General features: G+C 44.4%; 1 long non-coding RNA gene across 4 annotated transcripts; it reads right to left on the reverse strand.

Moving 5' to 3' along the window:
* Window positions 1-1,770: 1,770 nt before the first annotated feature.
* LOC132516463 (uncharacterized) lies at window positions 1,771-25,254 on the reverse strand. 4 transcript variants are annotated; one of them, XR_009539320.1, is made up of 5 exons: window positions 25,069-25,254; window positions 20,902-20,986; window positions 6,208-6,616; window positions 5,187-5,488; window positions 1,771-2,476 (listed from the first exon to the last, which is right to left on the reverse strand). It is a non-coding gene; the product is annotated as an uncharacterized LOC132516463 (long non-coding RNA). The 4 variants fall into 4 exon arrangements; XR_009539321.1 differs by lacking the exon at window positions 25,069-25,254 and adding an exon at window positions 21,768-23,701; XR_009539318.1 differs by lacking the exon at window positions 25,069-25,254 and having other exon boundaries at window positions 20,902-23,692.
* Between the last annotated feature and the right edge of the window lie 1,605 nt (window positions 25,255-26,859).

Here is a 26,859-nt window from a genome sequence, read left to right on the forward strand (position 1 = left end):
GTATCTGTTAACCCCATACTGCTAATTTGTCCCTCCCTCCCTCCTTCACTCTCCCCTTTGGTAAACCATAAGTTTGTTGTCTGTGCTTTAGTCTGTTTCTGTTTTGTACATAAATTCATTTGTTTTATTTTTTATATTCCACATATAAATGATATCATATAGTATTTTTCTTTGTCTAACTTACTTCACTAAGAATGATATTCTCTAGGTCCATCCATGTTGCTGCAAATGGCAATATTTCATTCTTTTTTTATGGTTACTTGAGTAATATTCCACTGTGTATATATACCACATCTTAAGCAATCTTCTGTTGATGGGCACTTGAGTTGCTTCCATGTATTGGCTATTGTAAATAGCGCTGCTTTGCGTGTCGGAGTGCATGTATCTTTTTGAATTAGAGTTTTGGTTTTTTCCAGGTATATACCCAGGAGTGAAATTGTTGGATCATGTGATAGTTTTTTAAGGAACCATAACTGTTTTCCACAGTGGCTGCACCAATTTACATTCCCACCAACAGTGTACAAGGGTTCCCTTGTCGCCACATCCTCTCCGGCATTTATCATTCGTAGACTTCTTGGTGAAGGCCACAAGTCGAATATTTTGTTGAGCGCTAGGGGCGTATGCTGCACCTGGGTTGTTCTGTGACTTCGTCCTGCCCATCCCTCTACCTATCAAGGAGGGGGATCTCTACCTATATTGTTGCTCTTGCATGTGTCCTGACCCACCACAATGGCAGGGCCAAAGCCTGGCTTCTGGAGGTTTTCCTTTGTTTTTTAGATAAATGTGCAATTTAAGGATAAAGAGGGTTTGATATATAATGTAGCTTTAGAAGAAATCCTTTAGCTATTCCTTGCTCCCAACAAAATGCCACCCCCCAGATTTTCCCACATAGAAATTCTGGAGCCACTGCTCATCTATGGGACGTGTGTCCTGAGTAAACTGTTTCTGCTAGAGCTCCAAAGTGCAGAAGTGATTAACCTTTAAAAACTAAATGAAACATCAAGGTTGTCCGTGTCGTAAGTTGCTCCCATGTTACTTGGGTTTGGTGGTTTTTCTAGGTGGGAGAGGAGATGGTGTTACAGTCTGTATACTGGGTGTCACACCCAAGGAAGTCCAGGGAGTGGGCTGTGTTATTAGGGGTGGTTGGGAGCAGGGCAGACAGAGGCAGAGGGCAGGTGAGCACTGCCGATCCCTGGCCCTGAAGCGGAGGGGGAGGGGGCGGGGGGGTTACACAGCAGTAAAGAAAGGGGATTTCGAGGGTCTTAGAAAGCCAGAGAACTTCCTTCCCCTCCAGCCAAGGAAATCACCAAGGAGATGGATTTAACTCGTAAGACTTAATAGCCTCCTTTGGGGGTTCTGCTTTTTTTGGGAATAGAATATTGGAGCACAGCCAGACCAGTCCTCTGAGCCAGGTTTTCTACTCAGAGTCTCAGACTGTGGCTAGAAGTTGTGATTTGCTTGGTCTGAGGAATTTTGTAAATTCAAGGTGTCATCATGCTAAAATTGGGAGAATTCAGGTAACACGGAGACTTCTGACTTCTCTAAAGAAGCAGAAGTGTTGGCAACATTAGGCTGTCATTGGTGCATGGCAACAGCGGGCGAGAGCAGGTGCTGGCCGACCCGTTAGCTGAGGCACACCCGCTCCCCCCTACACACGTACACGTGCATCCCCCCTCCTGCTTGGGTGCCCTCCAGGCAGGGAGGGTCCTGCCACGGACCACCGCACCCCTGTTCTCCCTGCCACTCAGAAGCGGTCTAGACACACACTCCTGGATCAAAGTCAGCCCCGAGAGCCACGATTTATTCCTGCCTCTGCCCTCACACAAACACAAAAGGCTCCTCCCCATTTACGAAAGCCAAAGAATGTCAGCATTAACCCATGATTGAAACTCGTGAAAGAGGAGCTCAAGGCAGCTTCAGCCTTAGCATTCCACAGCTCCTCATTAGAACGGGGACTTTTTGTGACTCTGGGACAGAGACACATGACTGCATTCAGAATCTCACGCGAAGGGTGCCGGCCTCAAGGACGCAACTTGTGGGATTCCTGACGTGCTCCTTGGACTTGGGGCAGGCGTGCTGGGTGTTCCACACCACAGCACGATGGCAAGAAGGACCGGGCCGTCGGGAACAAGGCGGTGGACAGTCACCGTCTGGGCCAAGGTCCCGCTGGCCCCAGGCGAGGCCAATTCACTGGCTCCAGAGCAGAACCAGCTAAGAAACAGGCACGGCCCCGGCGCCCTCTCCCCCACGCCACGCAAGTCACACGCTCTGCCGTGCTGGCTGCTCCCCGGGGTACACACCGACTCTCTCACGGGGCTTCACGGTGGGGGCCGCCGTCTCCTCTGGGCTGCACTGCGTGGAACTGCGCAGAATATGCTTCAGGGGGCTTTGGAGTCAGAAAACACTGGAGCCCCGCGAGGCATCTTAGATAGCATCTGCTCCAGGGTTCCCAACGGAGACTGCTCTTCAGAATCACCTAGAACACAAAACCCAGATTCTGAGGCTCCAGATCCCACCTCCGCAGCCTACCCCCCAAAACACACACAGTGATTCTGCTGACCAGTCAGGTTTGGGGAACGGCTGATATCGTCCGAACCCTTCACTTCTGTTTCTGAAGTACAATCCTGGGTTAAGTACGTTTTCCGAGGTCACACAGCTGGTTTGGCAGGACTGGGCTTAAAGTACGGGTCTCTTGAATATAACCCAGGGCTTTTTCTACAACACACCACCTCCTGGACGTACCCATGAAGGGAACGCCAGACGACCCCAGAGGGTCTGGGTAAGGAAAAGGCTAAGAGGCATTGTCCTTGTGCATGTGAAGTAACCCCAGATAGTTTCCCAAATACTGGCTCCCACTGTGGTTTATGACTCAGATGCCATAGTCTCATGTCATCTGGGCAGGAGATTCTGCTTCTGGCTCTATAATTACCCCAGTTTCACTTGTCCTTTGAGAGGTCAGGGAAAGAACTGTGCATGTGTGTATAGACTTCTCTGTGCCTCAGTTTACCTCTATAGAAAATGGAGAGAATGGCGGCACCCTTACGCCCGCCTCTTTGGAGCTCTGCAGACCTATTGCATGACCACACAAAGGCACCCCTAGGCAGAGAAAGAAGCCTTCCGTACCCACACAGAGTTAGTCTTAAACTCAAGGCCACTCTTGCCACATTTTAAATAGTTCTATGTCAGAATACCACTGTGACTCCTCTAGCTACCCTGCACGCCCTCCAGGAAGGGCTGCTCGTCTCCTCCTGGTCTCTGGAGGGCTGGTGAAATATTTCCTGTGGGTGATCTTGGGAGGAGCCCCAGTTTTGAAGGACTAAACAAGATTTAAAAAATTAGCTACTACTACTAGTAGTGAATAGCTGGCATTGAGTTGTTATTAAGTGCCAGGCACTCTGCCAAACACTTCACATGCATTTAATCCTCACTACAGCCCTATAAGTGAAGTGTTATGAGTATTCCCATTTTACAGACGTGGAAAATGAGGCTCAGAAAAGTTAACTTGCCCAAGATCACATAGCTGGTAAGTGACGGAGCCGTGATTCAAACCCACATACTCCAGTCTCCAGGGGCAAAGCTCTGATAAAGGGGGTGGATGAACAGGTCACTGTCGTCATGAGGTTAACCCTCCACGTGACACTGCCTTGTACTTGCCAGTGGAATGTCACGCCCTAATGCAGCTCAAGCCAAGGGCAGCTTGGGCGCTGCAGCTGTGACTGTCTGCTGGGATGTTCACAGCTCCTTCTGTTCAGGGACTGCCTGACCCAGCCTGACCAAATTAGAGCATCTAACGGGCATGACATAATTTGACATGTACATTGTTAGCTGAACCCCTTGGGAGATGATTTTAAATAGAGACAATACCATGCTGTGAACTATTTTGGGTCACGGAGCCCTTATTCTCTAACTCTTGCAGGAAAAAAGAATTGTGCCATGATAAACTGAAAACCCCCAAGAAGCTGTTCCAGGGTCAGGAGAGCAGCAGGCTAGCTGGATTGGCAGAGATTCTTCCTAAGAGTTTCAGGGATTTCACCCTCATTTCCTAGCACTTTATCCCCCAAACATTCCCAAAACCCTAGTTAAGAACTGCTAACTCTATCCGTCCTCCTCCTAGAGACTCCCTAACCAGGAGGATTCAGAACCCCAGTCAAAATCCAGCACTGGTAAGACTGCAAAACAGGCACGGCTTGAAGCCCCCATATGCACCCCCCATCCTGCTTTTCCCTTTCTCAGGTGCACAGAACCAGCAGTCTACCCAGGGCCATGCTGAGGGACCACGCAGGTCCACGCTCTCTGGGCATCACCCGATGCCCAACTCCTAGTCATAGCAAGTCTTCCCTGTCCTATTTCCCATGCCCTCATACTTGCTTCCTGACCTTCCTAAAGAGTATGTGCAGCCCTGTGTGCTAGTGCCACTGATACTCATGGCTTAGACCTACTGACTATGACACGTAACCAGCACCCAAGAAACGTTTAGTGTTGAATTAATGAATGAAAGTAAGAGTAACAGTTTCTCTGGCAATCCCATGCCTTACTCCCAACCAGTAAGTTCAATACTGGTTTTCAGGCTAATAAAAATGGATTTGGGAGCAAAAGACCTTTGCCTTTTAAAAAACTGAAGCCCTTGAAATAACACTACTTGAGAAGGATGACCAGGAGAGATATAGAGCACATGGTGGCCTTCCCATATGCATTTCTTTCTTCCCCTTCCTAGCAGGGCCCCATACTTCCCAGCCATGCACTTGGGAAGGATTAACCTAATTGCAGTTCTCTGGGCAGACCTCGGTCAGTTCAAGCCATCCAGTCGGTTCCATTGTCCTAGCTACCCTAGCCACAGTGATTGGCTTGGGGATGGCCACCTGGTCCAGATATAAGGCGATTTTGCTTTCGTGATCATTAGGTGGGACAGTCTAAGAATGAAACCATGGCAGACTAAGAAGAAATGGAAAGACACTGGGTCTTCATTGGCTTGTCCAGCTACTACATCTGGCCTTACCTAAGCCCACTCAACCTCTGGTCTTCTCAATTACATAAGCAAACAAAGCCTTTTTTGGTTAAGCATAATGAATACATAATACAATAATACATAACCCCTTGATTCCTTTTATGATTGAGCTCAGAGACTATTTTGTCAAGTTACATCACCCTTATCTTACAGCTTATTTAGCTTAAAAAAATAAACATACCAAAAGACAAACAAATGAAATCCCTAATTTTTCACTCTCTGGTCAAAACCTTCCAAAGAGTCCCTAGACTTGTGATGTCCCAGGTGAAGGAGGAAATAACAGTGGTTTCAATAAGATAGAAGCTTATTTCTCTCTCATACAAAATAAGGCTGGATTCTGGCTGGTATGGGAGCTACAGTGTCATCAAAGTTCCAGGTTTCCTCTGTCTTTTTGTTCTGCCATACTTAGCATATGGCTTCCATCTTGAATTCACTTCATGGTCCAATGTGGCAGCTAGAGCTCCAGCCATCACATTGATCTTCCTGTTCCAGGAAGGCACAGGAGGGAGAAGGGAAAAAAAAAAAAGATGACGTCAGTAGTCTAGCCCCTCTTAAGGCATCTTCACAGAAGATCAACCCAACAACTTCTGCTTGTATCTCAATGGCCCACCCAGCTGCAAATGTGGCTGACAAATGTTATCTTCCAGCTGGGCACATTGTCATCCAGTTTAAAATCTTGGTTGTGTTATGAAGGAAAAAGGGGAGAGTAGATACTGGGTAGGCAACTAGCAGTTTCTGCCCCACCCCACTAAACAACCAAGCCTGGCTTCGGTGTTCAGTTCTTTTTTTTTTTGAATTTTATTTTATTTTTAATACAGCGGGTTCTTATTATCTATTTTATACATATTAGTGTATATATGTCAATCCCAATCTCCCAATTCATCCCACCATCACCACCTCCGGTGTTCATTTCTGTCGCTCGGTACCTGCTCCTCCAAAGAGACCCCCTGGTTCAAGCTGCAATTACTCTCTCTGCAGACCCTTAACATCCCAAGTTGGTCCCCCCTCCACCCTGCCCTCCACCTGCCAAGGATCTTCTGACCAGCATCTTCTGATTTATCCAGTTGAGAAGCACTTATCGAGCCAATAAATAAGTAAATTAGAACACTTTAGTCTTTCATTAGCATCTTGGCTTCAGTTTAACTCATAGCACACTTGACCTTCTTCTCTGTCTTGCTCTAGTCAGACCCATTCGTACTTACCCTTCTTCATTCACCAGTCTCCCTTGAACTATGTTCTTTCCAACACAGGTCTGCTCTTCAGTATCAGTTTCTAACTTCTTTCTGACATTAACGTTCTCGGTCCCATGGGTAAGAGCCTAGGGCAGCAAGGGCTATGGTCAAAACAGCAGCTGAGTGGGGGCTGGTCTGCAAATCTTCATGGATGACAGGGTGTGATTTTGTCTGGGGACAGGTGACTGAGGCCAGGGCAATGACTTCTTTTTCAGTTCTCCCAAGGCCTTCTGACCCGTTCTTGTACATTTCAGATCCCACGGACAGCATTGCAGGCCTCAGTTAGCAATGAACAGCATACACAAGGCAAATCAAACAATAATAATGAAGTGAATTATTGCCTTGCTAGAGGCAACACATCTGCTCCTCCGTATATCACCTGCACAAAAGCAGGAAAAAACAAGAAAAAAAAATCAATGTCTAATAATGCTAAAAAAATGTGTTACCTTGAGTCCTCATATAAAATTAAATTTTTCCATTTTGATTTTAATTATAAACTGAAAGCTATTGTAACTCAAATATGTACAATCTCTTACGTCTTTTCAAATAGCAACATCATTAGGCAGATGTGAACAATTATCCCCAATTGGATTTTTTTTTAAGTTAAATTCTTCAGAGGAATAGATAGGTTATTCTTTAAATCCTTGGTTTAAAACTAAACCTATGAGACACAATATTATAGGTTTAACCAAGAGGGCTTGACTTTGGATTTAGAAAGTTTAATTGATCCAGTCATCCCTTTTATTAAAGCTATCCATATATTTTTAAACCAAAGAATTGTAGTAATGCATATTTTAGGGCCAGAAGCATTCATCATCTTGACGACCAAGTGATAAATGGTGAAAAGATTTGAGATCTAAGACACTCTGTTACTACATTGAAAGGTCAGGTAAAGAAATTCCAAGGGAAGGTGTCGGCATATGTCCCCTCTGCTTTTTAATTTCCAATGACAGACACTTAATTTCCATTCCAAACACTTCCCATTTGGATTAAACAGAACTTGATTCTCCAGGGAAAACTGGCAGCATAAACTAAAAAGAAATGCATCTTGCTGAAAAGCGAGTCTGTACTCAGGTGTCACACCACCATCAGCGTGACAGGATCTCCACGGAAAAGCAATGCTGGGAGTGACTTCACTCCCTTAGAAGCACGGTCACCAGTACCCAAGGATGTCAGGGGAACTGGTTGGATCTCAGAGGACGTGTCTTTTTGGTGCAGGAGAGGGCATACTGAGGAAGGCAGATGCTGAAATGGACACAGCTTATCTCAGAAAGGTGGAGAGGGCTTATCTCAGAAAGGTCATTTGAAGGAAAATTTACCCAGGAATGACATTCTCCTCTATCTTGGAGTAGAAGACCAGCCAGATACAGGCAGCCCCACAACCTGGGGAGCTGCAGCTCCCCTACAGGCGGTTGAGCAATGTCACCCTGGCAGCACAGAAACCCTGGACAGGCCTCTGAGACTGGGGCGTCTGACCAATAGCCCACTGATGAGAAATTGCACTGTCCTTGGAGACATTGCCTTGCCTAGACTTTAAGAGCCTCCCTTGTTTTTTCCCCTCCAGTATACCACAGCCAGATTTCCTCTCCCCTTCCTGCTGTAGTATTTTGCTCCGAGGACCTTGAGCCACAAAGCTAAGGGGGGTGTGTGTGCGTATCATTTTACACAAGAGGCATAGGTCCTGTACAACTAGCTGTGCGATGTTGGGCAAGTCACTTAACTTCTCTGTGCTTCAGTTGCCACAACAGTAAAGTGGGGATTATGATTGCGTTCACCTGAAACGGCTGTTAACCAGCATTCAGGGAAATCCTACTGGAAAGTGCTGAGGAACAGTGCCTGGCTCATAGAGCTCCACAAAGGCTGGCTGTCACTGCAACTGACAGGGGAGCAGTTTCTCCCTGGGTTTCCACTGCAACACACGTTTGCCTCTCCCAACACGGGACAAAGATGATAAGAAAGTGAAATGTCTCACTTGGTCTAGGAATCCTTTCATTTTGTCAGTGGTTCCTGAATTATCAAAAGATATCTATGTGTGTATATGTAGATTCCTTTAACTTCCTAAAGACTATGCTGATTTGGTTACTTTTTTATCTAATGGTGAAAGGCTATGTATTCAGCCGTTAGGGCAGGCTTCAGGAACATGTGGATAAAATGTAACCAGCGTTATCTTGGTTCAAATTCCTTTTTTGTGACCAACTGTTGTCTCAATGAACCTTCGCAGGGTTTTTGTTGGTTTTTTTCTTAGTTACAGCAGAGAATAAAATAAACACATCCAGGCCTTCTCACACAGATGTAGGCTGACGCCCAATTAGGTCTGTGGAGGCCTCATTTTGGCTCCCCTGGTCACCATGCCGAACAGATTTCATGCATGTTGAAGACAGTCCATTAGTTCTTGGCAAGGAGGATCAAGTTTTCAAAGCTGCTTTCTCTAACAAGCTCCACTCCCCCCCCACCACTGCTTCTCATACACAAAACCTTGTTGAAGGGGAGAGGCTCTCCCCCATTTGTGGAGAAGAGGGGTCAACCCCGTCCAGATCACCCCGAGAGAGATCACCCCGCCAGAGCCTTGACAGTCATCATCTCCAGGACGGCCCTGGACTGTGCTCCATCATTAGATTCCCAGGGCACCACCCAGAGTTAAAATCTCTCCTTCCCGCTCAGGAAAGAAGCATTTTTATTTCAAAATCATACAATGAGAGATTTGAAAAGTAGTTTGCAACCTTCTCTGCCTCTAGGGAAGGCACGTCCATTCACGACCGAAATGTTCCCTCAGTGCATTAGGTGTTGCATTGACTGAGCTTCTGACCTCTCACGGTGCAGCCGAAAAGGAAACAAAGACGTTTTGCCTCTATCTGTTACAATGGAAGTGTAAGCCATGATGATATGGGTTGAGCCAGGGTTCTCAATGGAATCTTTAGACTGGTTCCTGGGAGGAAAAGCCAGTAGGTTTCTGTTATAGTACCAACTGCCACTGGGAGTGGGTTCCTTGACCTAAATGTGCTGTGAGCAAGGCTTCCCTTCCCATAAGGGAGTGAGCACTGTAGTGAAAGGTGCTGAGGACCAATATTCACCAGCAACCAGCATTGTGGAGCATGGTTACCATGGTAACACTGTCAGCCCCAAATGACTGTCATGAGGTGAAAAAATTATCTTAAAATAAATGAAACCAGAAAAGGTATATTTATCAACCTCTTACCAAACACCTATCTGTATGCAAAGTAGAACCTCTTCCTTAAGCTACAGATACTAGAAGATTGGGAGAAATTTCATGACATAAACGTTTTCTTAAAAGAATTGTTATTCTCACTCCCTAAAAATGGTCGGTAAAAATAACGAATACAGATTTGTTTTTTAAAACAGGGAGAGTTCTAAGGAGTGATTGGCCTATACACTTAGATATTATGCAGTTATGACATTAAAATTCTGCACTAAACTACTAATAGTTTGTTTGAAATTTGCAGAATGGTACTTGACTGGGAGTTTTCTTCTAAGTTGTACAAATTATTTCTGGCAGGACCAATACATGAAGCGTCATAAAATGTGCTATACAAGGGGAAAAAGATATCGGTCACACAGCTAAAAACACGCGGGCACAGTTTTTGCCCTGCTCTTGCGTAGCTCCATGTGCGCTTGCCTTTCCTTATGAACAGAACCACCCTTTTATTTAGAGCAGCAGCGTGTCCAGCCAGAATGCCCAGTTTCACAGCCTCCCTAGCAGTCAGAGCTGGCCAGGTGATGCGGTTCTGGGCAGTAACGATAGGCAGAAGTCCCGGGGGTGGATGTTGTTGGGAGACAGTTCTCTGTGGTCTCTCTCATTTCTATGTACCTTGCAAGCAGAGGCACTTACTGATAGCAGCAGAGTATCTTCCCAAGGATGCTTGCATAGCCTACAGCCTTGGAAGATAGAGATGCTGTCTCTCCGGAGCAAAGGGGAGGCTTGCTTAGAACCTTGGAAGATAGGGATGGTGTTTCACTCCAGAGCAAAGGGCAGGCCTGCCTACTGCCAATTGTGTAAGATTTGGGGAACCTGAGTTCAAGGTTCCTCTCCCGTGAGGCAACCCACTGAGTGCACCGGCATTCCTGTGGGCCTATCTGTGCCACCCCTATGGGACTTGAGGGTGAGGAGAACTACAGCAAATCGTGCTGCATGCTGTGTACTGAGTAATAGTGCTGGCTGCCTCTGACCTAGGAGTCTCGTGACTTCTGCCAGCAACCATGAAACCATGGCAGGCTAACTTCTTAGCTTGCAAACAGGACGAAACCTCAGGCCCTTCATTTTTCTTGGTTGGATAAAAAAAGAAAAGCAGGAGAAAGCTCTTGCCCAGTGGCCCTTCTCCTTTCTTCCTGCCCTAAGGTACAGCAACCATTTGGGGACCACGTGGTGACAGCATGAGGACACAGGTCTGCATGCTAAGGATGGCAGAGCAAAAAGATGATGGACCTGGGCCCTGATAGAGAATTACTGTGCCAGCCCTGGATTGCATAACTTCAGGCTTGTTATATGAGATGAATGAGCCTCTACTTACCGAAGTCAGCGTTGTTTTTCTCCAAGCAAATGCATCCCTGGAGTTTGTATCAAATATAGTAATTACATAATAGTAATTGTGTCAAACATACGCAACTTAGGGCACGTATGTTGCTACCTTCCTTACGTCTTGATCCAGATTCTACCTTTCTGTATATTAAAATTATTACATGTATCTTTTATAAGTTAATTCAAATCCTTTTGGGAAAATCAGGGAAAAGTCAGTTCAGTAAGTACAACTTAGTCCTGGGCCACATTTATCCCTGAACTATGAGTTATCCCTTAAGTTATTTGTCAAGAAGGCAGTAAAAACAATAGGACTATCTCTTTCTGGAAACATCTACCACATGCCATGAGGTCTGTTTAGTCACCAGTATGTATCCAGCACCCAGCAAAATGGCTGGCTCATAGCAGGCCCTCAAATTCGTATTAACCAAGTATTCATGAAAGGTCTCTCTTTATCAGATGTGTTGGTTATGCCCCCCCCAAAATTAAGATTTAACACAGAGTATTTCAATATATTAGGTCTGTCGTTTGACTATAATAAGCGTTTTAAGAAAAGACCACAGGTCAACTTCAAAGAAACAGCTTCTTATCTTTGTTCCTTATGACTATAAAATGCTGCATAACTTAACAATGGAATCCAGAGAATCTGTTCAACCTTGAAAACTGGTGCAATAGGATACCAGAAGTAATAACAATCATCCTCAGAGATGAACACATCTTTGAATGTCATGTACACAAATTATTTTTAGAACATTGGATAGAATTTGAAACTTGTGTCAGGGGACTTCCCTGGTGGTGCAGTGGTTAAGAATCCGCCTGCCAATGCAGGGGACACGGGTCCGAGCCCTGGTCCAGGGAGATCCCACAGGCCGCGGAGCAACTAAGCCCCTGCGCCACAACTACTGAGCCTGCGCTCTAGAGCCTGCGTGCCACAACTACTGAAGCCCGCGCACCTAGAGCCCATGCTCTGCAACAAGAGAAGCCACCGCTATGAGAAGCCCGCACACCGCAACGAAGAGCAGCCCCCGCTCGCTGCAACTAGAGAAAGCCCGTGCGCAGCAACGAAGACCCAATGCAGCCAAAAATAAATAAAATTTTTAAAAAAAGAAAACTTACCAGAAAAAAAGAAAGAAACTTGTGTCAGGTAGAAAAGTCAACCAGTACATAAGATGAGACTATAGGAGGGCAATTTAGAACTTTACACCAAAAATAGAATAAACCAAAAGATACTGTGCACGATAAGATGAGTTACAAACATGCTAAGTATTATTTTCAGTATATGTTATGATTCCTAGTTTCAGTTCCAAACCTAAATTATATGAAATTATATATGGGTCCTCGGTATGATTTCTGTTTCAGTCTCTCTCCAAACCAAGTGAAATACCATTTCACACCCATTAGGATGGCTATTATTTTTGAAAAAAATGGAAAACAGCAAGTGTTGGCAGGATGTGGAAAAAATGGAACCCTTGTGTGTGCTGGTAAGACTGTAAAATGGTGAGGCTGCCATGGAAAACAGTTTGTGGTTCCTCAGAAATTAAACATAGAATTACCATATGATTCAGTAATTCCATTCCTAAAGAATTGAAAATAGGGACTGAACCAGATATTGCACACGAGTGCTCATAGCAGCATTATTTACAATGGCCAAAGGCGGAACAACCCAACTGTCCACCAGCCTATGAAGGGATAAACAAAATGTAGTAAATGTATACAATGAAATATTATTCAGCCATAAAGATGAAGAAAATCCTGATACATGCTACAACATGGGAGAATCTTGAATATATTATGCTAAGTGAAAAAGGACAAGTACTGTATTATTTTTGTCCCAAACCACAAATATCGTATTATTCCCTTTATATGAGGTCCCTGGAATAGGCAAATTTATAGAGACAGAAAGTAAAATGATGGTTACCAAGGACTGGGGAAGTGGGGATGGGAAGTTGTTTGGGTACAGAGTTTCTGTTTGGATTGATGAAAAAGTTCTGGAGATAGTGGTGACGGCGGCACAACATTGTGAAGGTGCTTAACGCCACTGAATCATACACTTAAACATAGTTAAAATGGTAATTTTTATGTTGTGTATATTTTACCACAAGCAAAAAAAAAAATCTATGAAACAAATTAAACCAAAAAGATGGGTTTTGTTTGTTTGTTTTAGGAAGAGCAAATAGAACAGATATTTAAATTCCGTGTGAGTTTCGTTTTCTCTGTCTTTGCTTTCTTTATGCCCTGCCTGCCCGTGCTAGGAAGCGGAGTGACGAAGATGCCCCCAAGACATTGCCGTGGCCTCTCAGGCTGTGGGTTTGAGTGGTCATGTGCCTCAGAAGGTCTTATGTCGTTTGGAACGCCATCTAGTTCGGCAATTTTATTTCAGTGCTTCAACGCTCAGGAGAGCATATCATTGCAGCTCCCCTCCACTGACCCCTCAGGTTTATGTTGGGCCAGAATTTGTTTGTGAAAATATTATTTTAGGATTCCTTCCATTCCTATCATCTGCTTATTTTCCTTCCTGCATATTTCATAATGTAGCATAGAGATTTCTGATTCAGCAGTTAAAACAGTCTGTGCATTAGTTATCACTTCCTTGTGACCCACTTTATACACCATTACTCATTCTGGCATTGAAAGTCCAGATTTAAAAAGAAAAAAAATTCCTGGGACTAAAGTATGTATCTGTTGGAATAAAAAGGAAGGGGAAAGATATTGACTGAATATCTACCAGTAGCATTCAAAGCACCCCAAAGTGGGCTTCCCAACTCAGCCCATTTCCTGTCCCATTTACTCTCCTGCAAAAGCTCTCAAATTACACCCTCTTCAGTTATTCCACACCCACAGTCCCACTTTTTCCACCTCCCCTACTTTCATTTCCTTCTGAAAAAATACATCTCTATGCCGAATCCACCAAACCTTGGTACACAATTAAAATTCAATACATAAGAGCTAATGTTATTCTTATCATTCTAGTTTTGTCTTTAGGATAAATTCCTAGAAGTGGGATTACTGGAACAGGAGTGTACGTGTTACTAAATGGGACATATAGAAACGATGTGTACAACTTTCCAGTTTTATAAAAGTGTCTAAATTTGACTGCTAGAGATAAGGATGTCTATTCATATCTGTAACACTAGGTGCTTGGGAGGATATATACCAAGATATTAGCAGTGGTCATCTCTGGGTATCCTCTGTGTTCTTGCTGCATTCGGCCATGGCTCACGGGCCCAGCCGCTCTGCGGCATGTGGGATCTTCCTGGACCGGTGCACGAACCTGTGTCCCCTGCATCGGCAGGCGGACTCTCAACCACTGCGCCACCAGGGAAACCCGAAGAAGCTTGTTTTAATGCCTGGAAGTTAACACTTTTTCTCCCAGGAGCCTTCTATTAAAATGCAAATATATTACCTGGGAAAAGCACCACTTTCAACTTGAGATCAGCAGCACACCCTTCCCCCAGGTGATTGATCCTGGCCCTGAATGAGGACAGATGGAAGGACTGGGGCAGGGCTACCATCCCCCCAAGGACAAGTCCACAATAAGAGTGATGGCAGTGGGGGTCCCAAGAGCTAGAAGGCACAGCAAAGAAGATCAGATGCTCAAGGAAAGGAAACCAAAAACCAAAGCTATGAGCAGGTTTCTAGAGGAGTGCTTGAGAGGGAAGGGCTGCCTGCTCTCTGAGATGGTGGATGTTCAGTCTGGGGGCAGAGGAATAAACCAATGGACCTTTTGATACCTCCTGCGCAGTTCTATGAAAAGCCAATTACTGGGTGAAAAGAAAGATCATGAGACTAGAGATTGCTTACTTGCACACACCTGTGCTTCTTGGCATATATTTTAGAGCAGAAGGTTATCGTTTATACAAGTGAGCTCCAAAGGGCTGGTAAGTAAATCACTCTGAAAGCAATTCTGAGATCTCCGAGTAGATAGATGCTACGAGAGTTGGCATTAAACTGACTCATTAAAATGTTTTCTGTATGAAAACTTTCCTTTTTTGATTATCTTATTTCATAGCTGTATTACTTTTGACCATAGGGCTGCTTTTAGAAGAGCAAACCCCTCTACATTCCCTCCAGGATACTTTCATACCACAATTGAAATCTATGTTTTTGGAGAAATGCTGTGCGAGACTGATATTTCTGAAATGCAACTTTGTTCGACTTTTCCAAAATTCTCTTAATTCCAATTTAAGACAGAAACACTTTTTTTTCCTACAGCTCAGAGCCACCGCTGCCCAAATCAGAGTCTAAACTTCAAATTGAAATTCAAATTGTAAGAAACAGAGATTTCTGGTTCCAAAAGACAGGGGCTGGGTAGAAAAGAGGATGCTTAGGTTGTCAATGGGGACAAACAAAGGCTGACACTGTCTTGCATTTATCATAACAGAAACTAAAGGGAGATGGGAGACTGAAGGGAAGGGGCCGACTAGTCTGTAACCCGTCTTACATACTCTTCCTCCACCAGGCCCCTACCTCCGAGGAGGCTCCGGGATCAGCTCTTTCTGGGCTCTGTCCTTGAAGGAGACAGGTCCAGGGGGTGGCTGGGCCTTCTGCTCCCTGGGTGAGGATCTCAATGCAGATCTGGTTGTGGAAGGAGCCTTTCTCTCTGGCCCTTTTTTTTTTTTTAATTATTTATTTATTTATCTAGGGCTGTGTTGGGTCTTCGTTTCTGGGCGCGGTGAGCGGGGGCCACTCTTCATCGCGGTGCGCGAGCCCCTCACTGTCGCGGCCTCTCCCGTTGCGGAGCACAGGCTCCAGACGCGCAGGCTCAGTAGTTGTGGCTCACGGGCCTAGTTGCTCTGCGGCATGTGGGATGTTCCCAGACCAGGGCTCAAACCCTTGTCCCCTGCGTTGGAAGGCAGATTCTCAACCACTGCGCCACCAGGGAAGCCCCTCTCTGGCCCTTTTAATAATTCTGGAGGGAAAGGAAAGTGATCCCCCAGGCAGGCAAAGCTGAACAGCAGATAGAGAATGGGACGCACAGGGGAAGGAAGGGTGGTGGGAACCGCTGGAGCTTCCCTTTCTCTGGCTGCGTGGCTGCTGTGCTCATCTGTCCTGGATCCTCTTTGCTACTGTCCTACGAGCTCCCCATCAGGGTATCTCACCTACCTCTCCAGCTCCAGCCTGCCTTAGCGCTGGCGTTTCCCAGATCCAGACTCCTGCATCCACCCTCCACCGGGACACCCCACAGGCATCTCAAACCCGACCTGTCCTGAGCGAACTCTTCACCTTTCCATCTAAACATGCCCTCCACCTGGATCCTCTTATCTCTCATCCAGTGGGCGTGGGGTCTCTGCTCACTTACACCAGAAACCTTGCCCACCCAGCCACCCTCCCCCATCTTGTCAATTACCAAGTCCTCATTGCCAGCTTGACTCCTAAGCCACCCTGACTACCACCTGAGACTACAGGCCACCGTCACCTTTCAGGGAATTGGAGCGGCAGCCTCCTCCTTGGCCACCCTGTCTCAACTCTTGTCCTCCTCAAATCCGGCCCGGATGGTTTTTTGAACCAGCAAATCTGATTCCATTTCAAGCCTCTTTCTATGTTCCCCACTCCCATGCAATATGTTCACAACCTAAACTTGGCATTGGCAGCTCACAATTCTATTCAGAACGGCAGCTTTTTAAAAAGTTACATTATGAACTATTTAAAACCCACAAAGAGGCATAAAGGATATAACAACACCCCTATCCATCCCCTAACTTTAGAGATAAAGCCTTATCTCTAAAACAGCCGAAGCTCCCCATGGACCCCTCCTCTCCCTCCTTTCCCACAGAGGTAACTGCCATTATTCCTATGATGTCTTTGTAATTTTCCTTAACATGGCTTCTTTATTTCATTATAACTTGTCATTCTTCCTTATGAGCCTCTCTTGCTGGTTAGATTTCAGTGAAGTCCAGAAAATGCTATTAAGAGACCGTTTAAAAAGTTGTCCTTTCAGGCACATTCTCAGGCTCTCAGGTCATCTCTCCTTCTCCTTGCTGCTCTGCAATGTGATGCCTGAGTAATTCACTGGGTGGGAGGGGTGTGGGAATTGAGAGGGTAGGAGGCAATGTGCTCAAGTCCATACCACGTTCTCCAGATCCTCACTGATTCCCGCTGTGGGGTGGCTGGACTCAGCCTGTTCAGCTTCCCCTGCCACTCTGACTCCAGGGGTGCTATGCCATCCTCTGGACCTGAGAGGTCCAGGCTTTGCTGTGGGCTCCCCCTGCTCCCTTCACCACTGCAGACCCCAGAGTAGGCTCTCTGATTCTCAACTCGACCATCTCGCATAAGATATGGGAACTGAAGGGGGTTCAAAGAAGCCAAGCTCCATCCCTTCCTCTGCCTAATCACACTACTCTGTCTGTTTCACTCTGATAAGTTGGGGCAGTTTGAGAGGTGTTTTCCTTTCTGATCTCAAATATGAAGCAGGGCAAACCCCCCAGGTCTGGTGTTCACATCAACCTCCCTGACAAGCAGACGAGGTTGTTCCTCATCTGTACCCTTCTTACCTCTGTGGTAGGTAGTCTCCGAAGAGGACCACTATTAATTCATCTCTCCCTGTATGTGCAAACTGCTCCTCCCATCAAGAAGTATAAGCTATTTCCTCTCCCTGACTCAGGGCTGGTCTTGTGACTTGCTTTGATCAACAGAGTGCAGTGGAAATAATGTTCTGGTACTTCTGAACCCAGACCCTAAATGTGCTGGAAGCTTCCTCTTCCTCTCAATTGGAAGCCATCTGCCATGTACCCTGAGATCATCATGCTGTGAGGAAGGCCTGCCTAGCCACATGAAGAGGCCAGGGAGGGAGGGAGGGAGAGAGAGAGAGAGAGAGAGAGAGAGAGAGGCAGAGGCCCAGCCAGCCCTAGCTAGCTCTTCCATTTATTCCAGCCAGGCACCAAACTTGGGAGTTAAGAAGTTTTCTTGGGGACTTTCCTGGTGGCGCGGTGGTTGGGAGTCCATCTGCCGATGCGAGGGACAAGGGTTCATGCCCCGGTCCGGGAAGATCCCACATGCCGCGGAGTGGCTGGGCCTGTGAGCCATGGCCGCTGAGCCTGCGCGTCCAGAGCCTGTGCTCCGCAACGGGAGAGGCCACAACAGTGAGAGGTCCGTGTACCGCAAAAAAAAAAAAAAAAAAAGATATTCCAACCCCAACAGATACTCCATGAACAGAAGAACCACCCAGCTGAACTCAGCTCAGACTGCAGAATTATGAGAAATGATGAAATGTAGTTTTAAGCCACTAAGTTTTGGGGGTGGCTTATTATGCAGCAATAGCAAAATGAAACACCCCTCCAGCTGCATTTCTCACCACTGCCTGCCTCATACTTTGGGCTCCAACAACTCAAAGCAGCTTGTGGCTCCCTGCGTATGCTATGCTGCGTCTCACTTCCATACCTTTTATTCAAGCTATAATCTCTTTTCCCACCTCTCTCCTTTGCCTGGCTAACTCCTATTCCACAACTGACTCTCTCTCTTTTTTTTTTTTGTAGGTGTCCATGATACCCTAGGCAAATCACATCATTACACTAATGGCATTATACTATAATTATTTATGTATCTGCCTCCCAAACTAGGCTTGAATTCTTTAAGGCTGGGTACTATGTCTCATTCAGCTTTGAGACACCACTTTATATGGAAATGTGAGCAAGTCCCTTAAACTTCTTTAGCTCAGTTTCCCCGTGTCAATTGGGGATAGAATTCAGTTGTCTGTAGCAGAAACCCAACCTCATTGGGTTAACCAAATAATGGTTTATTTTTTCACACAACAAGTCTGAAAGTAGGTCTTCTGGGGCAGAAAGAGTGGCTTTACAATGTCAGAATATCCCAGTTTCCTTCTATAGTCCTCCTTCACCACCCTTAGAATATGGCTGTCCTCCTTATGGTTGCCTCAAGGTCACAACATGGCTGCTCCACCACCAGCCTCGTATCCACATTCCAAGCAGGGAGAAGGAAGGAACAAGGAGAAAGGGGCAATATCCATATAAGGACAGCAACACTTTCCCAGAGATCCCCAGAAGACTTCTACTCAAGTCTCACTAGCCAGAACCAATCACATGGCCATCCACAGCTGCAGGAGTGACATGATAAAATGTTTGCAAAATGATAAATGTCTGCAGTAATTGCCCATGGATCATAAACTTTGAAGTAGAAGCAGTAACTGCTTGGGGTTACCTTTCTGTAAGGAACAAGGAGAGGATGGATGTTGGGTAGCAACTGGTAGTTTCTGTCTCATTCCCCACCTATAGAACAGGATTAGGACCTACCTCACAGAGTTGATGAAATTGAGAGAGAACGTAGGCAAAATACTGTTCTTCGTACCAAGGACACAGTAAGCACTCAATAGAAGCAGTTATCTTTCTGCATTTCCAGATGTGGCACTTAATTCAAACATCCAAGAGTTTTCCCTGAAGGGGCAGAGATTTAGTTGGCTCAAGGCAATTGTCCCACTCTGTCTGCAATGCTTCTGTGGTGAATTTGCTTCTGATGATTAACAAATCTTTTCTCAATAGTCTGTTCAACTATTAATAAATCCAAACAGGATTATCATTATGACTCTTCACTTACAACGTGTGACCCAGAAAAAAAACAAAGCTTTTTGTCTGGAGAGACACGAAAGGCAAATGAGCTGTTTTCATTGCTTTGCGGCTACAGTGCTGCATATTTCATTTCTGATTCATGGAAAAATATGTAGCACACAGGAATCAGTTAGATTGGTGAGCAGTCTCAGACCAGGGGAGTTAAGAATAAAGTCTCCAAATTCTTAGTCACTGGGACCTGGAAATGTTAGCAACAGGAAGACTTCTTTTTGCTAGGAAACTGCTCTGTGAATCTGCAACTCCCCTTGCTCCACTGGGGTTTTTTGTTTGTTTGTTTGTTTAAGCAGTATATCTAAAATTTTCTGTATTGGTTAGGACATTTTTGTTTGCAAGGGAAAAGCATAAAGTGGCTTATTAAAAAGTGAATTTATTGCCTTGAGTGACTAAAAAGTCCAAAGTAGAGTTTCAGGCACAGCTGGCTCCAGGTGCTCAGGAATCTCTCCATTTCTCAGGTTCTCCCTCTGTGGTAACAAAACAGGCCCCTTGCAGCTCCTAAATACCAACCACCAGCTCAGCATCCCCAGCAGAAAGAGGATGCCTTTTCCCCAGAGGTTCCTGAAAAACCTCCAAGATTGGACCAACTTGGGTCACATGCTCACCCCTGAACCAATGACTGTGCTAAGGAAATGTGGTTCTCTTATTGGCTAGTCTGGATCACATACCAAGAGCCAGGAGGTGGGGTCAGCCCCATTCAAACCGCTTAGGTCAAGAATGGGAGAGAGATGGTCCTCCAGAGGACAGTTGGGGTGCTACCGCCAGCAGAGTAGTGTGCCCAGACCAGCCTCACAAAACCTTCTGGAGTTCTGAACAGATTCAGCTTCATTTAGATATTATTGAACGTTAATACCATAATAATACCAGTGACACCCTTTGCCATCTGTCAACATCCTCATTTTTCAGGCTCATTTCAAATGTCACCACAAACAAATCTCCCTAATGAGATTAATTTTCCATCAGCACTTTATTTTCCTCTCACGGCATGTATCATTTCTTGCCATGGATTATGGTGAGTTACACACCCATTTGTCTCCTCTCTAGAGCTGAGCAAGGCATACCTCTCATTCATCACGGACAGCCTGAGGATAAGGGCTTCTGTCTGGCTGTGACCAGGACTTGGAATGAAGAGAATGCAGCATGGTAAGGAGGGGAGAGATCACATGGCCCCCTCCAGGAAGAAAACGCATCCAGGGGGCAAAATTGGATTTTAGAAGTCAGGCTGGCTTTTCTTTCTTAAGTTATATTGGAACCGTATTTTTTTTTTTTTAATATACATGTGTGGCGAAACCTGGAGTGAAACTGAAAACAGATTCAACCCCTGAGATGGCAGTAGTCTTGGAAATATATCATGTCCTGAATGAATTAGGGCGGCAGGGAGTTGTGAGACGCTTTCCTCCCTTCAGTAAACAAAAATGCAAATATCCCAGATGCCTTTTACACCCTCCCCAGGGCTAGCAGCTTATTAATCAGTTCAGAACCTTTCCACGCTGCTCCAATTTTTTACAAGCTGTCTGTTTCCTCTCCTGTCGTTGGTGGCTTAATTCCAGGGACACTCACCTTGGGAGAGAAGGCACCGACATACCAAGATCCTTCCAGAGTCACCCTTGCTTGCAGGCACCTGCAGATTTCCCTTGGATGTTTCCTGTTCAACACAACAGGTTTTAATTATGTGAATGAATATTTGCTCAGTATTAAACCATGTTTACCCTCGTAAAATGCAAACTCCAAAGGACGGGGATTAGGCAAGCCCAGAAGGAGCGTAACATTTATGTAAACGTGCTCAGGTTTCCTACCACCTCTCCTTTCCTTCCTGCTCCATCCTTCTGGGCGTTCTGCACGTTGGTCTTCTCATTTGAAACAAATGATCACAAGTTCTCTGTTTGCAATTTCCACCTACTCCTCGTGGAAGCAGGACTACGTTCTCCTCCTACAGACACCTCATCCTTCTGTGCAGAAATATCCTCTGTTGGTTCCTTAACAAAGACTAACTCTTTGTGACCCTAATGGTGCTACAAAGGTGCTTCCCTTTCTGTGGCTTCTGGGTCATATTTCTGAACGAAAGAAAGACTGCCTCAGAAAATCTGAGATGTATTGTTTCTCAGTTCTTGTCAAGCATGTCGCATAGTTTGTTCCACTGCCAATTTCTTCCTCATAATTCTGACATGTTGGTTCTGAAACACATTCATTTCCCATAACCGAAAGAGCCCGAGGGGCAGGGGTGAGGGAGGGGACTTTACAATTCAAGAGAGATAAAAATGGAAGCTAGTTGTATGAGACTCCATTTATTACAATAGTGAACACAAGGGTTTCTAATGTATTGTTTTGGGTGGTTGTTAGAGTCCAATGTTCTTATTTAGAGCTGAGAGATTATGTTAAGGTCCTTCCTCCCCTCCCCCCCCATACATGCACACCAGCCTGCTCACATGCAGGGTTGAGGGGGAGACGTCTCAGGAAAGGAAGCAAGAATGAAGTCACACATCTATCAACCAATGGAAAGTGAGCCATTGTATCCACGAAGTAGCTGAAGCAAGCGCGCGTAAGCACCCTTTCATCTACAACAGAGCCTGTGCTTGGATCACGAAAAGTCTGACCCACACCAGAAGTTTCAGTACAGTAGACATTTCACAAGGCAAAGCGCATGCCCTTCCTCTTCTCTAAATTAGTTCTGTGATGCTGGTGGAATGAAAGACTTCGGCTTTCAATACACATCACTCCGATATAAATAACCACCTCTGAGGGCCTCACACTTGACTTTCTCAGAGCTCAGGTCTTCACTTCCCCCAATGTGTGGTCAAATACACCTGTTCCTCCAAAAAATAGCACACTGACTTCTTCTAAGTAAATTATCCTCAGATATTTCCAAGGCAAGGTCCTCTACCTAGGGGATCCGTTGCACGCACATGCAAGATGCTCCATTGCATTTCTCCAAAGACACTAACCTACAAATGCAGACAGGCGATTCTGGAAATCAAAGAAAACCTGCCATACACCGTGATCTTTAATCACTGCCTGTCTGTAGGTATAAATAGTTCAGCTGAAAACATGCCTGTTCAGACAAGCCTGTGTACACTGCACAGGCGCACACGCACGCACGCACACGTAATGCCATGTGTCACAAACAGTAGAAAATTCCATGCTTTCAGGACAGGCACCAGCCAGATCCTTACATTGTGAAGCTAAGAATGCAAGTGGCAAAATGAGTGATTTCAGGCCGCTTTTGATTATATGTTTGGAGCTTGGCCAGCAGAGCAGATTCCAAGCAAACCAGCTCAGGTGGTTCACCGTGGAATGTGCAGTTCACCAGCCTGAAACCAAGCTCTTTGTCAAGCTAGGGGGATGTTTCTTCTCCTCATCCCAGCTCAAGCTCCAGTTCTCTAACATGTTAACTAAATCCCAGGTAATCAGCCTTCCCAAAAATGTGTAAGGAAAAAGGTTTCAAAGAGGAGGGGCAGACAGAACAAAACCAGCTCACATCACAAGCAGCTGGAAAGTCTGCGAACAACCAGACAAGCCCATGCTGAGCACCACTAGTTAACAGACACGACAAGGAGCCGATGCGCCATGTCAGGCCAAGGGGGAGAACAGACTGAGTTCAAACACACTTCTCCCCTATGTGACCCTACACCCAACATCCAGCTGGTCAGGAAAATAGTTTCCCCTAAGCGGGCAGCCTTGCTTGAGGAAGTCCTGTCTAAAAACAAAAGCTGACCCTGGGGATTTGTGATAAAGTTCAAATTGGACCCCTTTTTATACTGAGGATGGACTCAGAGCACATGACCTATTTTGGGGCATCTACTCAGATTGAGAGGAGCTGGGGCTCTAGGAGGGAAGAAGCAGCTGTGGTTTTCCTAGCCCAAGAACCCAGATTCAGTGTGCATCAGGCTAGCTTGAAGATTCCAGAATGGAATCTTCCTCCTTATTAGACACAAGAGTCCATGAGAACCACACCTTTAAGTTAAATAAATGCACAGTAAATGAATAACTAGTTATTGACCATTTATATGCATGGCATTTGGGGTGGCAACCACTGATATAGAACATTTGCCCCATTTAAGATCTAACTGAGGCGTAAATTAGGGGAAACTATACCAAAGTAAAAAAAAAAATTTTTTAAATATTTTTGACAGTTTCTTAGCTCTTTGATGTTATCACCTGTCTTGAAATTCAAAAAAAATAAATATTTAAAAATCTAGGCAGCAAAGGGTACAATTTTATTCATGCCCTAAGTGTTGGATAATAAATTAGCCTCTGTCTCTCACCCTCATAAATTCCAGATTGATTAAAAAGCCTAATGTGAAAATCAAAATGAGTATTAAAAGGAAACAGGAGAGAATATTTTACAATCTTGAGATAGGGAAGGACTTTCTAAGCAAGACATAAAACTCAGAAACCATAAAGAAAAAGATTTATAGCATTGACTAAATAAAAATTTTAAACTTTGTGAACTAAAAGTCAATATAAATAAAGACCAGGAAAAAATATTTACAATAGCTATACGAAGAATTAACATCCAGAATAAATAGAACACATACAAACCACCTAATAATTAACATACAAGGAATAGTCATAGGAAATTCACAATTAGCCAGTTTGATAATACTACTCATGACCCCAAAATTTCATTCCTAGATATATATACACAACAGAAATGTATGCACATGTATTCTAAAAAACATGCACAAGAATGTTCATAGCATCAATATTTGCTAATAGCTGAAAGGTGGAAAGAACCCAAATGTCCATCAATCAATAAATTGTGGTATATTCACATAATGGAATATAATAAGCAATGTATATTAATATATTACAGCTACGAGCAAGTACATGAATACTCATAATGTTGAATGAAGGAAGCTAGACCTAAGAGTGCATGTTGTATGATTCCATTTTATGAAGTTCAAAAACAAGCACAACTAATCTATAGGAGGTATATTACAGGATAGTGATTTCTTTGGGGGAGGTGGGAAAAGGTCTGATAATATTCAATTTCTCGACCTGGGTGGTGGTTACAAGAAGAGCTCAGGCTGTGTTAATTCTTTCAGTAGTACACTTACGACTTGTGTACTTTTCTGTATTTTTATACTACAAGAAAATGCTCCCCCACATCCAAATGGTCAACAGGCATATGAAAAGATGCACAATAAAACTGGTCAATCAGATAAATGCAATTTTAAATGACACGGATTTTTCTGCATGTAATGTTAGCAATTTTTTTTTTAATTGATAATGTTCAGTGTTGAGGAGTATTTTGGTGTCTTTGTAAATTAGAACAGAATTTTTGGGGAGAAGCTTTAGTATTATTTACCCCAAATTCAAATGTGCATGCCTTTTGGTCCAGAAATTCTACCTCTAGGAATATATCCTTCAGAATATTTATGCATAAGCACATAAATTTGGGTCCAAGTATGTTTGCTGTAATATTGTTTGTGATGCTGAAAAATGGCAAACACCTATGTACCCACAATCAGGAAAGAATGCAGCTGTTAAAGATAATGAGGGAAGCCTCTATGTACTAACACAGAAAGAACTCCAGGGTACATTGTTAAGTTAAAAAAAAAAAGTAAGTCACAGGACAGAACATATTATATGATCTTGTTTATGTATAAATGACCTGAATGTAAACTTTTAAAACAAACAAAATTTAAAACAAGAAAACAAAACTGAAGTCTGATGTGGCTCATTTATCTAAATATCTTACAAATCCTATCACAAAAGAAACTTAACTTCTCTCTGGAGATAGAATGCACCGTATAAGAATTCCCTGGAACCGTCTGTCTGTTTCCTGGGACAGATCCTGAGAAGCCTGCACCACGACAGCGAAGAACTGTTTCTTGTTCCACAGACTCCTGGAGGAGCCTCAGTGTCTCAGAAATGCCAGCTCCCACACAGGCCTGAGCAACAGCACATGGAGTCTCTCCAGCCCTTTGTGCTTCCCAAGCACTTTTCAATAATTAACTAATCTGCCTAAAGGGCGGGGTGGGTGTGGCTCCCGCAGACTCCGCATTCCCGTCGGACGCAGTCCTCTGGAACGCAAGGGCATCCCTTAGCAACGGCTGTTCCTCGGCTCCTGCCCTTCCTCAGCCCCCAAACTCAGGGAGGCGAGGGGGGGCCTTCAAGGGCAACTGGGGGGCACCAGAAGGTATCTCCTCCGGGAAGAGTTATACTATACCCTCCCGGCCCCATCTCCACCTACGGAGGAAGAACATTGCAACACGCAGCAGGAGGAATAACATCTTAGTACTGTCAGTTTCAACTCTCCCATCTTTTGCTCAAGGATCCTGCGAACAACAGAAAAATGTATAGATCCTTTCGATTTCTTATTGTACAAATAAATAGCAGGAGCTGTCTCTGTTACCATATTTTCAAATGGCTGGCATCTGCAGCGAAGGTTTCCAGCCTCTGGAATTCAACAAACCATTAAAATGTCACAATTTGGGGGGGGGGAACCCAACAAAGAATTGCTCATTTTTATTTTACCCAAGTACAGACATTTTAAAAAACAACCTGGCTCTTGCTACCATAAATGAGTGGGCACCTCAATACCAAAACAATGTGATCATGACAATCTCAGATTTTAAAAGCAGCATTTTAAGTTTAATACACTTAGATCCATGAAAAACACATATTCCTCATAGACTGGTGAGCATTTCCTCACAGAATGGCATCAGTCCCCTTGGAAAGAGTTGACAGAGAGTAAATCCTAAATTCCCAAACCTGTCTGTGCCTGAGAAAGACAAGAAGGCATTTCAAAGAAAATACAGACTCCAGGTTCCCACCCCATATTTACCACATCAGCCTCTCAGTTCTTCAAGAATGGGGCCCTGGTATGTGTATTGTTTTTTAAAAAGGTTTTTTTTTTTAACTATGATAAAATATTCATAATATAAAATTTACCACTTAAACCATTTTTATGTGTACAAGTTAGTGGCACGAATACACTCACAGCATTGTGCCATCATCACTACTATCCATTCTGAAACATTTTAATCATTGCAAACAGGAACTCTGCAAGGGTTTAAAAATAACTCTCCATTTCTCCCTCCCCCTGCCCCGCCCAGCTCCTGGTAATCTCTATTCTACTTTCCAGGTGCCACATATAAATTGAATCATATGATATTTGTCATTTTGTTATTTTACTTAGCATAATATTTTCAAGGTTCATTTACGTTATAACATGTATTAGAATTTCATTCCTCTTTATGGCTAAACAATATCCATTGTATGTATAAAGCACATTTTCTTTATCCATTCATCTCTTGGTAAAACAGTTGGGTTGTTTCTATTTTTCAGCTACTGTGAATGGTATACAAGTTTCTGGTTCAGTGCTTGCTTTCAGTTATTTTGGGTATATACCAAGGAGTGGAATTGCCGGGTCACATGTAATGCTGTTTAACTTTTTGAAGAACCATTAAACTGGTTTCCACAACAGCGCACCTTTTTACATTCCCATCAGCTATGCACGAGAGTTCCAATTTCTCTACAATTATGTCAACACTTGTTATTTTGTTTGTTTTT

The sequence above is a fragment of the Lagenorhynchus albirostris genome, chromosome 1 (genome assembly GCF_949774975.1).
Source record: "Lagenorhynchus albirostris chromosome 1, mLagAlb1.1, whole genome shotgun sequence".
In the NCBI taxonomy this organism is placed as follows: Eukaryota; Metazoa; Chordata; class Mammalia; order Artiodactyla; family Delphinidae; genus Lagenorhynchus; species Lagenorhynchus albirostris.